Raw genomic sequence first — 17,755 nt, forward strand, 5'->3', positions numbered from 1 at the left:
GCTCCCAAGGCTTTGGGTGGTTCTTGACTACTTTCCCAGGCCACAATCAGGGAGCTGGATGGGAAATGAAACAGCTGGGACATAAACTGGCACCCATGTGGGATTCTGGCGCATGCAAGGTGAGTATTTAACCACTAGTCTACCATGCTGGGCCCAACAAATAAGACTTAAAAAGAAAACAAACCCAGGAAATGCACTCCCAGTTTATATAAGTTAACCTAGGACAAACTCACCCTCCCTCTAACTCCTGAACCAAGGTTCCATTTATGAAGTTCATGTGCCCCATGGAAATAGCAACAGAGATAGAGAGTTCAACGGAGATGGAGATTTCAACAGGCACTCAGGAGAAAGCAGTGGCATTTGCAATGGCTTGAAAGCAAATAGTAGAGCCGTCTGTGCATGCACAGTGTTGCAAGGCCAAGGCATGTGCAAGGTGAACTCTTGGAGAGGTTGTCCACAGGGAGCAGGCTGGGGTCTGGAGGAATGTGTGTGCCATATTAAGGAGTTATCTGAACAGATGTCCCATCTAATCTAGTGTTTCTTTCCACAGTTTTGGTAACCCACAGTCAACTGTGGTTTAAAAATGTCAAGGTGGGACCCAGCGTGATAACCTAGTGGCTAAATTTTCACCTTGCTTGCACCGGGATTCCACATGGGCACCTATTCACATCCTGGCTGCTCCACTTCCTTTCCAGCTCCCTGCTTCTGACCTGAGAAAGCAGTAGAGAATGGCCCAAAGCCTTGGGACTCTGCATCTACATGGGAGACCCAGAAGAAGCTCCTGGCTCCTGGTTTTGAATCAGCATGGCTCTACTGTTGTGGCTACTTGGGGAGTGAATCAGCAGATGGAAGATCTTTCTGTTTGTCTCTCCTCCTCTCTGTATATCTGCCTTTCCAATAAAAATAAGTAAATCATTTTTTTAAAAAGTCAAGGTGGCAGGGTTAGGGAGGGCACTGTGGCATAGTAGGCTAAGCCTCAGCCGGTGGTGCTGGCATACCATATAGACGTTGGTTCAAGTCCTGGCTGCTCCACTTCTAATCCAGCTCCCTGATAATATACCTGGGAAAGCAGCAGAAGAAGATCCAAGTGCTTGAGCTCCTGCACCCACACAGAAGAACTGGATGGATCTCCTGGCTCCTGGCAGACCAGCCCAGCTCCAGCCACTGTGGCCATTTGCGGAGTGAACTAGTGGATTGAAGATCTCTCTCTCTCTCCCCTTCCCCATGTCTTGCCTCTCTTTGCAACTCTGCCTTTCAAAGAAAAATGAATGGTTTTTTTTTTGAAAGAAAATATCAAATGTAATGTAAAACTAAAGAAATAAGCAATCCATACATTTTAACCAACTTTTATTACAAGAAGTCCTTCTGTTCTCCTACTATGCCAATTTTGTGTTTTAAGCTGTATCACAGGTATAGAAATATAAGAGAAAAGTGGAATTGTGCAGCTTGCTACTGTCTGTGATTCTAGGCTCCTGCCAGACATCTTGGGGCATGTACTGTGTGGTATAGGGACGCTGCTGCAGGGGAGTGGGAGTGTCAGCAGGTCTGAAGCAGGAATGTGGATTGCCTGTCCTCTCCAGCTGCACTTCCTGCTGAGAGCAGAGGGGTTGGCTGGGGCAAGACGTAACCTGGGGCCCAGGGGTCTTGCTCATCTGAACCCCAAAGGGGCTTTCAGCAAGGTTTGTAGGCCCAGCAGGGACCAGGGCTAGGGAAGCTTGCTTTTGCTTCTTAAGGCTCAACAAGCTCGGATGTTTGATAATGTACATGCTTTGTTCGTGTCCATGGGGGTTGCTTCCAGGTCCCTGTGGGTAGCAGGATCTGTGGGTGCTCTCTGTTACATAAAAGGGTGTAGTATTCGCATGTAATCCACACACATCCTCGGGTACACTTATGTGAAAGAAAGACACACACAGAGGGAGTAGGAGAGGGAGGGAGGGAGATAAGAAAGAGTTCTTCTAACCACTGATCTACTTAACTGCCTACAACAGTCAAGGCTGGGTCAGCTCAAGCCAACATCCAGGAACTCTGGGGATCGCACAGCGATGGCAGAGACCCGCTGAGCTGTCACTGCTGCTCCCCAGGGTGTGCACGGACAGGAAGCCGACATCGAGTGTAGACCGAGGGCTGGAACTCAGGCACTCTGACATGGAAGGCAGGTGTCCCAAGTGATGGCTTAGCTGCTGTGCCAAACACCTACCCTTCATATACTTTAAGTCATCTCTAGATTGCTTATAATGCTCAATATGATGTAGTGCTTTGTAAACAATTATCATGTTGTATGGTGCAGGGTAGTGTTTAGAAAGTTATTGTTAAAAATAATCGTGTCTGAGGACTGGCTGAAATCATTCTAGATCTTTCGAACTAGACACAACCTTTTCATCTTTTGAACCCTAACACTTGTTTATATAAGCCACATTTCATACTCTACCTTCAGTAGTGTTACTTGTGTATTTGTTTGATTCCTCTGTGCTCATTAAGAAAAAAAGATTCATTATTTGAAAGAAAGAGAGAATCTTCCATCCTGCAGTAGCCAAGGCTGAGCCAGGAGCCTCTGCTGGGACTCCCGTGTGAGTGGCAGGGGCCCAATCACCTGGCCATTTCCATTGTTTTTCCTAGGCTATTAGTGGGCAGCTGATCAGCAGTGGAACAGCTGGGATATGAACCAGTACCTCTACAGGATGCTGGCATTGCAGGCAGCAGCTTGATGTGCTATGCCACAATGATATCCCTGAGCTCCTTTTATCAATTCTACAAATAGTTATTGAGTATTTGCTATCGGTTGGGCATGCTGCAAGTGTAAGGTCATAAAAAGTGAGTAAGGTAGTTTTCTGCATAGATCTGGCTTGGTAAAACTCTTTAACACAGAGAGTCCTCATTAATGAAAAAATAATGATTAATTAAAACATGTTTTTAAAAAATCTATCCCAGCTGTGGGCTACAGCTTAGGTTATGTTGTACCTAGGCAAGGTTACACTGCTGTGAGAAAAGCAGCTAATAGCTGGCAGGCATCCTGGGCCAGGTTAATGCCAAATCTGTGTTAACCATACCAGTGTGCCAGTATGGTTGTCTAGCCTTTTAATTTTATTTTTCTAAAGATATGTGTGCATGTCGGGTCCATGAGTCCTGGGGATGGAGCGTTCTGGCAGGGTCCAGGTCTCCTGGCCTGGGTCCTTAGGCCCATCTGCACAGTAGATTCCAGGTCCATGAGCCCTGGGGGGCAGGGAGTAGGTCTATTGGGCCAGGGCGCCATTGACGCCAAGTGAATCCCACTGGCTGCCTGGTAGCACAGTTATGGGGGCTTGGTGTGTGAGCTTGCAGGGGGTCTGGATGGTGGCACAGGTAGGGGGTATGGGGACACGAGGGCTCATCTCCAGGATTGGTGGTCTGACAAAGTGCATGTGTCAGAACTGGCCCTCCTTGGGAGAAAAACACGGAGCAGTGGACGGCAGGCCCTGATGCACATGGAGGCTATGGCAGCCCATTGGTGCCCACAGAGGACATCTGGTACCATAACAGGACGGAGGACAAAACATCAAATATCTGGGGAAACGGAGACTTTCAGGTCAACTATGTCAGCCAATGGGGATTGGAAGAAATTCCTCATCCTTGGATCAGCGAGATCGACAGCATTTCAGAACTATCAAAGCCACCTGAGCAGAACCCTCGGGACATACTCCACATTGGTGACCCTGGGATGACATAGGATGGTCCTTCCCCATCCCTGGGGTACTCGGGTACTGGGGTGACTGGGGAGCTGGGTGTGGCATCTCCTCTTTTCTCCCGCCCCTTTCCTTCAGATACAGAAAGAACATCATCAAAAATAAAATTTAAAAAACTCATACGAAGAAGGAAAAAAAAAAAAAAGAGGGTAAAGCTCCCATCCCACGACAGTGTTGTTGATCTGTTTTTGAAAAGTAGAACTCCTGGGGTGAGAAGACTTACAACACAGTGGCACTCATGGATAGTCACCACTGTCCCCGATCCATGTGTCAAACGGGCAAACGGTGCTGGATTCCTTATCACTGGGATGTGTATTCAGATGGCAGAGCAATGCTGTCTTGGGTGTGGAGGAGGAGAATGCGTTTGTCCCAAGCCCCCAGATCTGTGACAAGCAGGCATTTACTCTCAGAAATGTTCCTGGGAACTCTGTTGCAGTAGGGAGCCTGTGTGCAGAGTCAGAGCCAATGAACGTTTTCTCATTTCAAGGCGAATGAACACTGAAGCCATGACAGCTTCCTGCAGAGGGCGCTGAAGCATAGCTGGGCTCAGGATGGATTAGATTTCGCAGGCTAGACCCAAAACTCCACTCTGACAGCAACGCAGTCCCCATGGGGTCATTTTCCTTGTTAATTAATTAATTAATTAATGAAAAGGCAGTTCTTGGGCCCAGCGTAGCAGCCTAGCGGCTAAATTCCTCGCCTTGCACATGCTGGGATCCCATATGGGCACTGGTTCTAATCTAATCTGAAATCTGACTTTCCAATAAAAACAAACCTAAAAAAAAAAAAAAAAAAAAAGGAAGGAAAAGGCAGATCTACAGAGAGGAGGAGAGACAGAGAAAGATCTTCCACCTGCTGTTTCACTCCCTAAGCGGACACAACAGCCTATCCAAAGCCAGGAGCCAGGAACCTCTTTCAGGTCTCCCATGCAGGTTCAGGGTCCCAAGGCTTTGGGCTGTCCTTGACTGTTTTCCTAGGCCACAAGCAGGAAGCCGGATTAGAAGTGGAGCAACTGGGACATGAACCAGCACCCGTATGGAATCCCAGTGCTTGAAGGGAGCCAGTTGAGCCATTGTGCCAGGCCCAGGGTTATTTTTTTTAAATCTCTCATTCATATCACTCTGTACTTTGATTCACTGGACACGACTACTGTCTTACTACAGGGATTTTTCTGCGCTTGTTTAAAGCTGACTAATACAGATTCACAGGAAGAAAATGAAAATCCCTCCGTTTTTGTCCCCGCAACTACTAATTGCTCTTGGATTCCTGCCAGAGGGGAAAATAAATGCCTGAATATGAACATCTGTTTGTTTATTTTTCTCTCTTCTGCATACATTTTTTTAAACCTCCTGGTCCAATGCTTTAGATCATGCTTTCTTACAAATGTGTCTTGGCTCTATCTTCCTACCAATATATTTTGCAGTTTTGCATTTCCTTCCATTTTAGCCATGTCCAATAGTTTATTTTTGTTCATTCCAGTATTTTTTCTATTATTAGAAATAGTCCTTTTGTGTCATTGTCTGTACCGGCAATGTCAGGACACAATTGAATAGCACATTGATGGGCTTATGACTGCTTATGACTATTGTAATAATATGGGAGAAATCAGTTAGGAAGAGGGAACTTGGGGAGGAAGGGAAAGAAAGTCCCAGAGCCTACAGAATTGTATCATAAAATTAAAAATGAAATAATGAGGGGAAAAATCTAGTCCTGAGTGTTTTTGGCAGGTTTTGTTGGGACTGTTGGAAGAGTGTGGTCATTTGACACTTTGATGCCTAGTGTCAGGCTGGTGTATCCAGGAAGATTGCACGCTCCCCAGCACTGGTCGCGACCAGTTTCCGCTTGAGAAGTGGGGCGCGGGGACTCCCTTGGGCTGCACCTGCCCGGGGAGCCCATCCAGCGCGGCCCTGACTCCTCCTGTCCAGCAGGGGGCTCCCGCACGCGCAGTGCGCTCCGTGTCAGGAGCCGCTGGACCGGATCCCCGGAGTCGTGTTCCTGGCCCGGCCGCGTAGCCTTGACCCGTGGCGGTGGCCGCTCCCGACTCGGTGCGGTTGGACCCGGGCAGCCGTGGCCGGCGCCCCGCGGCATGAGCCGGTGACTGAGCACCGGGCCGACCGGGAGGCAGCCGTGGCCGAGGTAAGCGCGGCGCGCGAGGGCCGCGGCCGGGCGCGGGCCGGCGGGGAGGCTCGGTGGAGGCCCGTGGGCTGCGGGGCCGCGTCCTGGCAGCTCCCGCTTTGCCTGCCGCATCCCACTCGGGGGTCCCTCGGCCACCCCTGTCCCCCCAACAGCTGGCCTGCCCTGAGGACCCGCCCACCCTGTCCCCCCAGCGGCTGGCCTGCCCTGAGGACCCGCCCACCCCTGTCCCCCCAGCGGCTGGCCTGCCCTGAGGACCCGCCCACCCCTGTCCCCCCAACAGCTGGCCTGCCCCGAGGATCCGCCCACCTTCCGGCGGGACCTCCCCTTCCTGAGAACTCCAGGGATGCCTTGGCACCTCGCCTTGGTGTGGGACAGGAAAGGTGGCCGGGCCGCAGTGGCATGGCTGTCCACTAGAAGCTCCGGGATCGTTGGTTAGCCAAATCAGGGTTAGGGTGGCTTGGAGCGTGAGGTCCTGGCTTGGTCTGTTTCCTGGGAAGTGCTGCTGTAGTTGGGCCCTTGACTGACTTATCAACAGGTGTTCTGGCTGTAAATCTGTGATTGCCCGAGCGCTGTCAGTTCAGAGCTGCCAGGCTCAGTTCCGGGAAGGAGACCTGTGGGTGGGTTTCCACGGTAGCCCCTCACTTCCCTGGTTGCAGGCTGCCTGCCTGGCTGTGAATTCCAGCTGCCTCGTTTTCTGGTTGTGTCGCGTTGGACACCTCTTCTGGTACACTTTCCCTGGCTGTGAAGTGACAGGAATGACAGGCTGTCACTGAGCATGGTTACGATGATGAAATACGCCAACGTTTTTGTTCCAAGGATTTATTTATTTTCCTTGAAAGCCAAAGTTTACAGAGAGAGGGGTGGGGAAAAACAGACACCCAGAGAGATCTTTCATCCACTGGTTTATTCTCCAATTGGCCTCAGCTGCCAGGTCTATACCTGGCTGGTCCTTGGAGCCAGGAGCTTCTTCCAGGTCTCCCAAGTGGGTGTACAGACTCGAACCCTTGGGTCATCCTCTGATGCTTTCCCAGGGCATAAGCAGAGAGCTGGATAGGATGTGGAGCAGTTGGGATTTGAACCGGCGCCCATAGAGGATGCTGGTGCCACACGCAGAGGATTAGCTTGCTACGCTACTTTGTGGACTGAATGTGGAAACTCTGACAGATGCTAAATGAGTCCTTGCTGCCTAATGGGAGACCTGGATGAGTTTCCTGCTCCTGGCTTTCACCTTGACTCAGCCTTGGCAGTCATTGGAGTCTGCAAAATGAACATTTAATAACTCTTATTTCTCAGTTTCTCCTTATGTCTATGTCTCAAATAAGTAGGTAAATAAATAAAAGTTTAGGAAAACCTTGCCATAGGAAGAAGTGAAGCGTGGGTCTTCCTGCTTTTGCTGACTTGGTTCCTTTGCTTTCAGGAGAGGTGTGAGGGGTTTAGCTCCAGTGTCCCACTGGCTCAGGGAGTTCCCCTAGGGGGGTTTCTGTAGGAAGGTGAACCGGATGAGAGCCTGTGCCTGGAACAGTGGATGCTGTGGACTGGATAGAACCTGACTCAGCAGGCAGAAGTTATCCCCCAGCTCATCTTAGACGTCAGTCATTCCAGGAACAGAAAATGTAGCTAATCCTGACAGCAGGTTGGGATTCAGAAACTTCGCTGGTGACTCAGTGCAGTGTGGCTGGCTGGGTGGTGCCACCGGCCCTCAGGGACAGAGCTGCGGTGTTTCCAGGAGGTTGAGGTGTGTGGGACTTTGGTTGGACGTGTAGAATAAGCAGGCCTTGGCAGCAGAACCTTTGCAGTCTGTCACCTTTGGGGCAGGCAGCACTGTTTTCTTTGGAGGGAAGGTGTGTGCTGTGTTGCCTGCAAGGATGGTGCAGGCATATCCTGCCTTCTTGGCTTGTGCAGTGAGAACTCTGGGGGTTCATCTGTGTTTCAGAAGTAACACTAGAGGGGACCTGGCTCTGAGGTGCCACAGGAAAAGTCACTGCCTGCAGTGCCGACATCTCATCTGGGCACCAGTTTGAATCCCGGCTGTTCCACTTCCATGCTCAATGTGCCTGCGAAAGCAGCAGATGGCTGAAGCCCTGGTCTCCCTGCACCCATACGGGAGACCCAGAAGAAGCTGTGGGCTCCAAGCTGTGGCATGATGAAGTCCCTGGCCCATTGTAGCCATTTGGGGAGTAAACGAGTGGATTTAAAATTTTAAGATCTTTCTCTTCCTCTGCCTTTCAAATCAATCAATAATTAAAAAAAAAAAAATGCTAGCCTGTCTAGAGTCAAGTTTTACAGGAGGGATGTAGGTAAGCCCAGGGTTTTATAGGCAGCAGTGGGTGGCATGAGGGCATTTGAATAGAGATGGGAGAGGCGCTACTGGGGAGTAGGGACACAATACTCACGGTCTCTGGAAGGATCCAGCCATCTGCTGCTTTTGGAAGTGTCTTCCAGCTCAGGACAGGCAGGAATTGGAGGAAGCTGAATGCTCCGGGTACCAAGGGATCTGGGGGAGGAAAGACGCATTCATTCATTCAGCAAACATTTGTGTGGACCTGGCCCGTGTCCTAGTGCCATGTCCTAGATGCTGGCTGTACTGAATAGATGGAAAACTGAGTATAACAGAGACAACAGCAGGACCACTAATCTACCCTTAAACACCACCATCCCATGTGGGTGCCGGTACATATCCTGGCTTCTCCACTTCCCATCCAGCTCCGTTTGTGGCCTGGGAACGCAGCCAAGGATGGCCCAAAGCCTTGGGACCCTGCACCCATGTGGGCGATTGGAAGAGGCTCCTGGTTCCTGGTTTCGAATCAACTCAGCTTTTGCCATTGTAGCCACTTGAGGAGTGAATCAATGGATGGAAGAGCTTCCTCTCTTGGGTTCTCCTTCCCTCTATGAATCTGCTTTTCCAATAAAACAAACAAATAAATCTAAAGGAGAGAAAGAACAGCTAATGGAAATGAGGGCGTTGTCAGCGCGTGGGGCAAGAGGGTGACGGGGTGTTGTGCAATGTGGGGGACCAATGAGGTTCTCTGTCTCCCCAGCCCTACTCAGTATGGATTGGTTTTTTATTATTTTTCCACTTACCGCCCCCACCCCTGTCCTGTTTATTTTATTCCAAGTGTTTTTTCCTACCCCATGTGCATGCTGTCTCTCTCAACGTTTTATTCCCCAGAGTTTGAGGAGACTTCCTGGGGTCTGTTTGGGCTGGTGGGCACGTTACCTGTCTGGGGGCACCGCTTGGCTGGTGGGGATGGGCTGTGGCAGGGGAGTGCCAGAGTATCCTGCCCTTTCTGGGACCACTCAGGGATGGGTGCAAGTTCTTCAGCAAACTCCCTCAGAGTGGAGTCCTTCCTGGTCAGCCATTGGCAGTCAGCAGGAGTCACACCTGGTGGCTTCCCCTTCCTATCCAGCTTCTCCCTGGATACGTTGGACTCCCGTGCTCCCTTTCTGCAGGTCCTGAGCTGACTTTTCAGGGTGGCAGGGCACAAGCTTAGCTGGTACTAGAAGCAGCTCTAGAAAGCAGGTCTAGAGGATGGCCTTGGGAAACTGAGGGCCCTTGGAACTGTAACATCATGAGTGCAAGACTTTCTCTTTCTTTTTAAGATTTATTTATTTTTATTGGAAAGGCAGATTTACAGAGAGAAGGAGAGACAGAGAGAATCTTCTATCCACTGGTTCATTTGCTGAGTGGCTGCAACAGTTGGAGCTGAGCCAGTCCGGAGCCAAGAGCTTCATCCTGGTCTCCTACGTGGGTGCAGGGTCCCAAGGCTTTGGACCATCCTCAACTGCGTTCCCAGGCCACAAGCAGGGAGCTGGATGGGAAGTAAAGCATCTGGATACTAACTGGTGCCCATATAGAACCCTGGTGCTTGAAGGGAAAGGATTAGCCAGTTGAGCCAGTGTGCTGGGCCCAAGTGTAAGACTTTCTACAGGGCTCTGTTGGGTGAGATTGAGGTTGAAAAGCAAGCATTAGGTGCAGAACTTGACAAGTACCTGGCCCATGGTGTTGAAGAGGATGGTGGAGCTGCCTGGCTCCTGTTATTTCCCATAGATGGTGGAGTCGAGTGGAGCCCCGGCTTAGCACAGCCAGGCATGAAGGCGGGACTCACAGTCTAAGACAGACGGTTCCATGGCAGTGTCTCCCATGGAGCACCAGGCTCAGGGTGAGGTTGCGCTCGAGGCAGGAGTACACGGGAAGGTGGACATCCAGGGCTGAGCTAGGGACGACACAGAGAGCCCAGGGTTCCCAGGTGCCCTTGGGGACACTGGTTTTGTGGGCGTGTCTTTGCCTGGGACTAAGCAGAGAACCCCCATCCCTGTCTCGCTGGAGCCGGATGTCTTGCAAGATGAAGCTTGTCCCTCTCACCCTTGGCCTCTACCTTCCTGTGCAGGCAGGTGCAGTCCCTGACAGAGCAGCAGCACCTGGCCCTGGGGACCGGCTGGAAGGGAGGGTCACATGCGGTGGGGATAGGGTCGAAGAGCGCTAGCTAGGAGGGCAGCATTGTCGTCTGATGCAGGGCCAGAGTCTATCCTAACCGCTGCTGGGCAGGCTCCTTCAAGCACAAGCGCCTGACACCAGCGGTTCTCACCTGCAAGGGTCTTTGCCTCCCCCAAGGGACATTTGGCAACATCTGGACATGTTGTTGGTTGCTATGGTTATGGGATGAACTGCCTACAATGGATGGAGTGAAAATGGCCCCAAATACCCTCTCCTGCCATGAATAAGATGGAGAAGGCAGATGGCAGAATCTTGAGGAAGAAGATAATGAGGAGGACAGGAAAAGTGGGACTTTTTTTTTAAAAGGATTTAAAAAATATTTGTTTTAAAGGCTAAGTTACAGGGAGAAGGGCAGACAGAGGTCTTTTATTTGTGATTCACTCCCCAAATGGTTGAGCTTCTTCCAGGTCTCCCACGTGGGTGCAGAGGCCCAAGGACTTGAGCCAGCCTCTGCTGCTTTCCCATGCCATAAGCAGGGAAGTGGATCGGAAGTGGAGCGGCCAGAACATAAACTGACGTTCCTGTGGGATGCCAGTGCCTCAGGCAGAGGATTTCTTCACTGTGCAGGCCCTGCAAGTGGAGACTTTTAAGTTATCACTGAGGCCAGAGACACTGCACCTGCCCACACTCCCAGGGGTAAGAGCCCCCGACTCCACCTGGTAACTTGACCTGCTGAACGAGGGTGCAGTGTCTTTGAGAAGCTCCTCAGGTTGGGCTCGCTGTTCTATATCTGCCCGGATTGACGTAAACAGATGTTACCGCAGGACTGGGTTCCCAGGTGTTGATGTGGATGATCGGATCCGAAATGGCAGAGGTCAGGCACCTGTGTAGGGCAGAGAGGCTGGGCTCACACCAGGGGCCTTCTGACCCCATGTGATGCTCCTGGGGCATGGTGCCCTGCAGGACACTGATGATGTGAAGCTGGCTGCCCTGTTAGTGGACTTGTCTAGCCAGGAAACACATCTGAGTTGGCACATTGAAGGCCAGTGCCAGCTGCTGCAGTGGGAAAAGCCAGGCTCTCACCTGGCTTCAGTGCAGCATTTGATCAGAAAAAGTATGCAGCTGGGAAAGTGAGAATGCAGTCTGTGAGGGCCATGGGCAGCAGGCTCCGGGCTGACACCAGGCGTTGCCAAGCAGTAGTGAGGAGAGGAGTTCCATAGCAGTGTCCTCACTCCCGTTCCTCCTGAGGGACAGGTGGCATCTATCTGGGTCTGCAGAGGCCGGAAGCCCAGCAGCCCCTATGGTTCCAGCAATAAGTAGCTTAATAACCATGCTTTGCAAAAGTAATTTGCACAGTTTATTTGAAAGACAGAGAGAGAGAGCAAGAGTGAGAATGAGCACACTTGTGTCCACTGGTTCACTCCCCAAATGCCTGACACCTACATGGCAGGATGGAGCCAGCTCCCCTTGGCAGGTGGGAGGGCCCATCACTACCGTATTCCGGAGTCTGCATTTAGCAGCAAACTGGCATCCGGAGCTGGGCCAGGAGTTGAACCGAGGAAGTGCCGCACTGGTGTCCTTAGGTGACATCTCCAGGTGAACCCTGTGCGTCGGCTTTCCCTTGTGGGCTGCTCTTCCCTCGTTCCCTTACTCTGACTCCCCCTCCCTTGTAAGTTAACTACTTGCACCCTGGTCTTTGTCTCTCCTCTTTTGCCTGTTGGAGGCAGCTATGGTGGGTGTTCTGAAGCTATAACAGTTGGCAGGCTCTGGAGTGATGGTTGCCAGTGCCACTCTTGGCAGAACTTGCAGAGCCCTTGGGGTGGGCTCTGCAGTCAACTCAAGTTCCCCTCGTGGGGGAGAGCCAGTGGTTGCCTGCTCGCCAACTCTAGTGTCTGCTTGTGGTTTCACTTCTGCCCATCTTTCTCGGGGGTGTGCGGTGCTGGCCCCTCTCCTGCAACCTTCCCTGTCTGGTCCTTTTGTCTGTGATCGGTGTTTTGTATGTGTGTTTTGTTTGTTCATCACTCGTTGGAGTTGTTCATCTGTCCTCGCTGGTCACGTGTGCTGCAAAGATCGTCTTCACCTTTGGAGCTCGTCTTCAGTTCTCATGAGGTTCTGCTGGAAACGTTTCTGAACTGTGACACTGCCTTTGTTCTTGATGAAAACATCGCTTACCTGGCACAGTGAATTTAGCATTTTACCTGTTCCTGGTTTATACTTCTTGTATTTTGTTATAGAAATGACTGTCTGCCTGAAGGCATAAATATTCTTCAATTGTGTCCTAAGTATTTTTAGAGTTTTACCCTTTGCAATTCATTTACAAATATAGTTTAAGTAGGTTTTCCTCCCATCTGGTTGCTTTTAGTGTTTTTCTTCCACTTTCTTTTACGGGCAGTTTGCTTTCTTCATTTCTTGATTTAATAGTTGTGTATTGATACAACCAAGGGGGGTTGTGGTGGTGTGTACTCTGCCTGAAGTTGAGCCTTTTGGCTCTGTGAGTGGGAATCTTGGACCATCTTTGGATCCCCATGGCTGCGCCTGCATGTGTCCAATGTCACGGAGCCTCCAAGAAATGAGAGTGAAGTAAGCAATTCATGGCAGGATTATGGTGACAACACTTAGGACCCTTTGGAAGGGTCGTGGGGACCTTGTGGGATGCCTGGGTTTTGAGAACCACTACCCTGACATGCAGGGATCACGAACGACATCACGGCCTCTGCAGGTGCACTGGGCAGATTCATCCTTTCTCCTCTGAGTTCTGGCATCATTTCTGTAAAATCAGAATATGTGAATATTTGTTTGGACCTGGAATCTTTTCTGTGCTTGGAATTTTCTGTATTTTTAAATTTTTTATCTAGTTAATAATTACAGCTATTCAGGTTCACTTTTTCTCCTTGAGCACCACCACCTTTTAAAAAGATTTATTTTATTTGTTTGCAAGGCATAGTTACAGAGAGGGAGAGAGAGAGATCTTTCATCAGCAGATCTGTTCCCAAATGGTCAAACCAAAGCCAGAAACTTTTCCGTTTCTCCCATGTAGGTGCAGGGACCCAGGGACTTGCTGTGTGGGGAGCTGGATTGGAAGTGGAGCAGCTGGGACACCTGTGGGCCTCATGTGGACTAGATCAGGAAAAAGCCAGGCTGGGCTGATTGTTCCTACTAGTGCAAATAAAATTAAAGTGGGTGAAGGTCGTTTGGGCTTAGCTGCAGCATCAACCCGCAGAAGCTAGCGCTGGGGGCTAATTCTGTCAAGTCAAACCACAGAAACACCTGGAGAGTGCATAATCTGGGAGTGGGAGAGGCCTGGGAGGGAAATAGTGGGCTCCTCCCTCTTGGGTTACCACTCCCACAGGAGGGCAGGAAAAGTAGGATGGGGGCTGGGGTGGCTAGGCAGAGAGGCACTCAGCAACATCCATGAGGGCTTGATTGTTGAGCTGGTTAGATGGAACTAAGCTTCAATACCCATTGACGTGTACAAGAGCCAAATGGGATGTGGGACAGACTGGACTAGTCTGCTACACATACTGGCAAAGCAGGGTAGGGGGCGGGCCTGGTGGGGTTATTGTGGGTCTCTCTGACTAGGCTGCAGCTCCCTCTGGTTTACGTGAGGACTGAGTACGTGCTGGGCAGAACCAGGCTGGACTGCAACACCCATTGGTTCCAGTGGAAGTGGGGGTTGAAAACAGAACCAACCCAGCAATTGCAACCACCAGCTGATCAGGGTGATGAACTGTGCCAGACCCTGTACTTGCTAGTACATACAAGAATCTGGTCTGGGAACACCTCAGACAAAGTTTCTTTGGGGATCTCCCCAATCAAACTGCTGGACTCAGAACCCTAGCCATGAAAAGACAGAAGACAAAACAAGTCAGTCAACCACTTCAGCCGTATGTTGGCAGGGCAAACAGACTCTAAGATGGACTGTGTCAATCAGTGGATTCTTCAATGACCTCATCATGCTTGGAGTGGCGAGACTGGCAGCAATTCATAACTATTGAACTATCAAACCACTTGAGCAAGAATCTCGGAGCTTGCCCCTCATCTGGGACCTGGGGTGGGTGGGAGACTGGGTGGGGCTTCTCCCTCAATATTCCCCTTTACCTCAGATACATGAAGGAAACAATATGGGAATAATAGTCTCACCCACTTTCCTGTAGCCCTTGAACCTTTTTATGCTAATTAGCTATGTAAAGATTGTCAAAAACATAATTTAAAAAAATGGAAAAAGTTAAAAAAAAAAAAAAGGAAGTGGAGCAGCTGGGAGTTGAACTGGCGCCCATATGGCGTGCTGGCACTGTAGTCAGCAGCTTTACCCACTACACCACAATGCCTGCCTTGAGACTTGATAAATCTATTCTTTAAGAGTCTTCCCACTTCTTTTCTATGTTAGAGTATATTGGCATAAGATAGTGTCTTACCTATGTGCAGTTTTTAGAATTATCCTGCCCTTCTGATTGTATATGTTTATTCATTTTTATCTGTAGCTTAACAAATTCATTGTAACAATCTCTTTTCTTTCAAGACAGAATACAAATTATGAACCTGAGGAAAGTGTTCACAGCACACACAGTCAACAAGGATTGCAATCAGTTATGTCAAATGTCATATTTTTTAAAAAAATGCTGCTTTTTAGCCTTGCAGATTATTTGTTTTGTTTAAATATTTATAAAGTTTATTTATTTATTTATTTGAAAGACAGAGTGATGGGGAGGCAAACAGAAAGAGAGAGCGAGATCTTTTATTTGCTGATTTAATGCTCAGATTTGGGGCTGGACCAGTCTGAAGCCAAGAGCCAGAAGCTCTGTCTGGGGCTCCCATGTGGAGGGCAGGAACTATAAGAATTTGAGCCATTACTGCTCCTTGCAGGGTTTGCATGGACAGGAAGCTGGCAGTGGAGGCAGTGGGGATTCCCATCCGGGCACTCTGATACAGGATGAGGATGTCCTGGGTGGCATCGGAAGTGTGCTCCTTCTGGAAGCCCGGCCCGGGCATCTGGGTGTCAGCAGACCCCCCTTGAGGATTGCCCTCACATGCTCGTGAGCCACACGCGTCGTCAATACCCGGCCCAGCGATGTACAGTTCTTTACGTGTGTTCTTCCCCAACCCTGCCAGGGAACTCCCAGGGGACCCATGCAATGGCACGGAAGCCACCCATAGCATAGGGTGGGCCTGGGTTAGGATGAGAGTGAGCCGAGCTGATACGCATACACCATATACACATATACCATATACACATACACACACACGTACCAAAGACCGTCGCTCAGCTGGCATGTGCAAAGGTATGTTCTTTAGTCCATGGCGGGCAACTTCCTTGATGTGCTCCACTTCCTGCTCTTAGAGAATTGAAGTGACTGCGCAATACATTGTCTGCAGGGAGCTGTCAGCAGTCCCAGCCTTCAGCATTGGGCAGGAAGCAGGTGCCTTGTGTAGGCCGTGCTGGAGGGGCGTCATTCATCCCAACATGCAAGCGGTCGCTCAGCCCTCAGGTGGTCTCTGAGCTTTCCACTCTCCTCGTTCTCCAGTGATGGCATTTCTGAAAGATCACCAAGTAGACTGAGACTTCGACATTGCATTGCCCAAGTGGCTTGGAGTCGCAAGAGCAGGCTGTGGCAGCCATGGCAGTCACCCTGCAGGCCCTGCCCTCCACACATGGTGCTGGGCATCAGCTCAGGGAGGTTGCTTTGGGAGGGATCTTCAACTGTGCTCTGTTGGGGAACTCTTCATTGTCAGCCGAAAACCGGGTATTTTCTTTCTTTTTTTTTTTTTTTAAGATTTATTATATATATATATTTTTTTATTGGAAAGGCGGATACACAGAGAGGAGAGACAGAGAGGAAGATCTTCCCTCCGATGATTCACTCCCCAAGTGAGCACAATGGCCGATGCTATGCCATTCCAAAGCCAGGAGCCTCTTCAGGGTCTCCCATGCAGGTGCAGGGTCCCAAGGCTTTGGGCCGTTCTCGACTGCTTTCCCAGGCCACAAGCAGGGAGCTGGATGGGAAGTGGGGCTGCTGAGATTAGAACTGGCGCCCATATGGGATCCCGGGCGTGCAAGGCGAGGACTTTAACCACTGCGCCATTGCGCCGGGCCCTGGGTATTTTCTTTATGTCTCAGTTGGCTGTTGCATTTGCTTTTTGCTGTATAACCACTTACCCCCAGACTCAGTCATTCAAAACGACAACAGCAAGCACTCACTGGTCCCTGATACTGCAGGCTGGGCCTGGCTTGATGGGCAAGGCTCCTCTCTGCTGCACACAGCCTCTTCAGGGCCTCCCCCAGCATGCCTCCCCCTGGGGACCCAGCAGCTGGGAGAGGGTCTGGGGGCGACAGAGCAGAAAGTTCTAAAGTTCCGAGCTGTTGCTTCTGCCATGTCCACTTGGTCAAGGCATGTGGCAGAGCTGGCCCAGAAGCGGGGGGCAGAGACGGAGCCTCAGGAGTGGGGCTCACAGGGGAGGTGGGGGTGCAGTGGGTCTGTGGCAGGCTGTTGATGCCCGCCTTTGAAAGTGAAGCCCCACACTGCCCTTCTCTCTTCCTCCTCTCCACTCCCCTTCTTTCCCTTTGTCTCTCCTACCACACCCTTAACTATCACATTCATCAAACACATCCATATATATATTTATTTATTTTATTTATTTATTTATTTATTTATTTATTTTATTTTAAAATGTAAAGATTAATCTTTTCCTCTGATGACTCTGTACTTTATTGACACTTTCCTAGTGATATTTGGGAGTCAGAGAGAGAGAAGGGGAGAGGAGATTAAAAGAGAAGACACTGTCCTGTCCGCTGGGATACTCTTCAAATGCCTGCAACATCTGGGACTGGCCCTGGCCAAAGCCCAGAGCTACAGACTCCTCCCAGGTCCCCCGTGCGGGTGGCTGGAACCCAGCAGTTTGCCTTCTAGGGTCTGTGTTAGCAGGAAGCCAGAGGGGACATGGAACCCACCAGGTGAACCAGTGTGGCTTCTAACTTTCTGGCCAAATGCTTGCCCCCTAGTGGTGATTTTGTGTTGTGCATTTCATTATTTAGTCTTCCCTTACTAGAATGCTAAGAGGAGGTTTTGCTTTCGTCCTTTTTTCCAAGGCGGATGCTTACTACTGATTGGAATAAATAAGTAAATGAAAACATATGTTAGAATTATCAAGAAGCATTTTGTATCATTTTGTATCATTTCATGTCAGGCAAGTATTTCCAAGTAAAATGAAGTAACTATCTTTAGCTATTCCACTTTTGAGTTTGTTTCCTTGGTCAGCACCCCAGTTCTCAGCACCCCCCAAGTTTACCAGCTTATGCTGTATAGTTATATTTTTAGACTACATTTCTATATGACATATTTCTACAATTAATGTTATACTTTGCTATAGGATTTCATTGTACATAGTTGGATGTATTCATTGAAAGAATCAAATATCCCAGTGTTCACTTTTTTTTTTCCATCAAACCAACTTAAGGGAAAGATACAGG

The 17,755-nt window shown here is 49.9% G+C and overlaps 1 protein-coding gene across 1 annotated transcript in view; it reads left to right on the forward strand.

Annotated features, from left to right (window-relative positions):
- Positions 1-5,726: 5,726 nt before the first annotated feature.
- EXT2 (exostosin glycosyltransferase 2) overlaps positions 5,727-17,755 on the forward strand; it is a 145,164-nt gene continuing 133,135 nt past the window's right edge. Inside the window, exon 1 of the mRNA XM_040980143.1 lies at positions 5,727-5,855. The gene's annotated coding sequence lies outside the window, so the exon portion shown is untranslated. The remainder of the gene's footprint in view (positions 5,856-17,755) is intronic.

This window comes from Ochotona curzoniae, unplaced genomic scaffold, assembly GCF_017591425.1.
Source record: "Ochotona curzoniae isolate NIBS_2020 unplaced genomic scaffold, NIBS_Ocur_1.0 contig_3432, whole genome shotgun sequence".
Classification (NCBI taxonomy): domain Eukaryota; kingdom Metazoa; phylum Chordata; class Mammalia; order Lagomorpha; family Ochotonidae; genus Ochotona; species Ochotona curzoniae.